Source organism: Trachypithecus francoisi, unplaced genomic scaffold, assembly GCF_009764315.1.
Source record: "Trachypithecus francoisi isolate TF-2019V2 unplaced genomic scaffold, Tfra_2.0 Lachesis_group2, whole genome shotgun sequence".
Lineage (NCBI taxonomy): Eukaryota > Metazoa > Chordata > Mammalia > Primates > Cercopithecidae > Trachypithecus > Trachypithecus francoisi.
Window position 1 is genome coordinate 38,991,654 of NW_022681465.1, and position 3,476 is coordinate 38,995,129.

Genomic DNA, 3,476 nt, shown 5'->3' on the forward strand with positions numbered 1-3,476 from the left:
CATTCTATCAACACATGACATAATAACCCTGCTCACAGGAAGGAGAAAACAACAGCTAAGTCCACCACGTGCAACATTCTGGCTAACTAGAGGTCCTGAGTCTGTCCATGTGACAATGTCACTACTAGTATAACCAGTATTTAAGAAAACCAGCACACTAAACATATCTACAACCAAGGACTCTCACAGAGTCTAATTCACTCCCTTGACACATCCACCAGAGCAGGTGCTGGTGTCCATGGCTGAGAGATATGAAGATGGACCACATCACAAGACTCTTTGTAGACATCCCCCAGCACCAGCCTGGAGTGTGGTAGCACCGCTGGCTGGCTAGACTCAGAAGTACAATGACAATTACTGTGGTCTGGCTGTTAGGAAGTCCCTTCCCTAATGGAAGCGGCAGAGCACCACATCAACCCCATAGCACAAAAGAATCTGAACAGCAGGCCTTGGGTTCCACACCTTTCCAATGAAATAGTCTATCCAAATGAGAAAGAACCAGAAAACTAATTCTGGTAATATGACAAAATTGGGTTTTATAACACCCACAAAAGATCACACTAGCTCCCTGGCAATGGATCTAAACCCAAAAGAAATCTCTGAATTGCCAGATAAGGAATCCAGAAGGTTGATTATCAAGTTACTCAAGGAGGCAGCACAGAAAGTTGAAAACCAACTTAAAGAAATTTTTAAAACAACATAGGATATGGATAAAAAATTCTCCAGAGAAATAGATATCATAAGTAAAAAATAAACCTTCTGGAAATGAAAGACACACTTAGAGAAATACAAAATGCACTGGAAAGTTTCAATAGATTACAATAAGTAGAAGAAAGAAATTCAGAGTTCGAAGACAAGGTTTTCAAATTAACCCAATCTGACAAAGACAGAGAAAAAAGCATTAAAAAACAATGAATAATGTCTCCAAGAAATTTGGAATTGTGTTAAATGGCCAAACTTATAATAATTGGTGTTTCTGAAGAAGAAGAGAAATCTAAAAGTTTGGAAGACTTAGTTGAGGACATAATCAAGGAAAACTTCCCTGGTCTTGCTAGAGATCTAGACATCTAAACACAGGAAACTCAAAGAACACTCTGGGAAATTCATCAGAAAAAAATGATCACCTAGGCACATAGTCATCAGGTTATCTAAAGTCAAGACAAAGGAAAGAACCTTAAGGGCTGTGAGACAAAAGCACTGGGCAATCTATAAAGGAAAACCTATCAATCAGATTACCAGCAGATTTCTCAGCTGAAGCCTTAGAAGCCCAAAAGGATCAAGGTCGTATCTTTAGCCTATAGAAACAAAATAATTGTCAGTCAAGAATTTTGTATCCAGCAAAACTAGGCTTCATAAATGAAGGAAAGATAAAGTATTTTTCAGACAAACAAATGCTGAGATAATTCACTACCACCAAGCCAGCATTACAAGAAATGATAAAAGGAGTTCTTGAAACAAAACCTTGAAATACAACAAAATAGGACCACCTTAAAGCATAAATCTCCCAGGGCACATAAAAAAAAAAAGTATTTGGGCAACAACTAGCATGATGAATAGAACAATACCTCACATCTCAAAAGTAATGTTGAATGTAAATGGCCTAAATGCTCCACTTAAAAGATACTGAATGGCAGAATGAATAAAAATCCACCAATCAAGTATCTGCTGCCTTTAAGAGACTCACCTAACACATAAGGACTTACATAAAGGTAAAGGGGTGGAAAAAGAGATTCCATGCAAATGGAAACCACAAACGAGCAGGAGTGGCACATTTTATATCAGACAAAACAGACTTTAAAGCAACAACATAATAATAGTGGGGGACTTCAATACTCCACTGACAGCACTAGTCAGGTCATCAAGACAGAAGATCAACAAAGAAACAGTGGACTTAATCTATACCCTAGAATAAATGGACTTAACAATTCTGCCTGTTTCCAGACAAGCGAGGAGATTCGTGGTCTGGTTCTTGGACTTCCTTTGCAGGATGGCCCCCAAACGCCAGTCTCCACTCCTGCCTCAAAAGAAGAAACCAAGACCACCTCCTGCTCGGAGACTGGAGGAGACAATGGCCTCTGCAGGCTTGCCGAAGAAGGGAGAAAAAGAACAGCAAGAAGCAATTGAACATATTGATGAAGTACAAAATAAAATGGATAGACTTTTTTTTTTTTGAGACAGAGTCTCGCTCTGTCACCCAGGCTGGAGTGTGGTGGCACGATCTCGGCTCACTGCAAGCTCCGCCTCCTGGGTTCACGCCATTCTCCTGCCTCAGCCTCCCAAGTAGCTGGGACTACAGGCGCCCACCACCACGCCTGGGTAATTTTTTGTATTTTCGGTAGAGACGGGGTTTCACCGTGTTAGCCAGGATGGTCTCAATTTCCTGACCTCGTGATCCGCCCGTCTTGGTCTCCCAAAGTGCTGGGATTACAGGCGTGAGCCACCACGCCCGGCGAAATGGACAGACTTAATGAACAAGCCGTTGAGGAGATTTTGAAAGTAGAACAGAAATATAACAAACTCTGCCAACCATTTTTTTCGGAAGAGGTCAGAATTGATCGCCAAATCCCACATTTTGGGGTAACAATATTTGTCAACCATTCAGAAGTGTCTGTACTGCTTGGGGAGGAGGATGAAGAGGTACTGCATTATTTGACCAGAGTTGAAGTGACAGATTTTGAAGATATTAAATCAGGTAACAGAATAGATTTTTATTTTGATGAAAATCCTTACTTTGAAAATAAAGTTCTCTCCAAAGTATTTCATCTGAATGAGAGTGGTGATCCATCTTCAAAGTCCACTGAAATCAAATGGAAATATGGAAAGGATTTGATGAAACATTCAAGTCAAACACAGAATAAAGCCAGCAGAAAGAGGCAGCGTGAGGAACCAGAGAGCTTCTTTACCTGGTTTACTGACCATTCTGATGCAGGTACTGATGAGTTAGGAGAGGTCATCAAAGATGATATTTGGCCAAACCCATTACAGACTACTTGGTTCCTGATATGGATAATGCAGAAAGAGAAGATGATGATGATGATGAGAAGGAGGAGGAGGAGGAAGGATTAGAAGATATTGATGATGAAGGGGATAAGGATGAAGGTGAAGAAGATGAAGATGAAGGGGATGAAGGAGAGGAGGATGAAGGAGAAAATGACTAATAGAACACTGATGGATTTCAACCTTACTTTTTTAAAAATTTTCTCCAGTCCCTGGGAGCAAGTTGCTGTCTTTTTTTTCCCCCCTCATGCTCATTCACCCTGTTCTTGAGGTCTCTGTTCTCTAAACCATGGCTGTCAACTTATTTTGGGAGAAACAACTCGAGCATAATACAATGGGAAAAGAGTCTCTACCCCTTTCTGTTCGAAATGCTTTGTTATCCCTTCCTGTCTGACCAAAACTGTATGGAATCGACACCACCAAGCTCTGTGGGAAAAAAAGAAAAACCTGCTTCCTTTGTGCTCCTGGAACCTGCACAG

The 3,476-nt window shown here is 40.8% G+C and overlaps 1 pseudogene; it reads left to right on the plus strand.

Annotated features, from left to right (window-relative positions):
- The first annotated feature begins 1,963 nt into the window (after positions 1 to 1,963).
- LOC117064426 lies at positions 1,964 to 3,218 on the plus strand (annotated as a pseudogene).
- Positions 3,219 to 3,476: the final 258 nt, after the last annotated feature.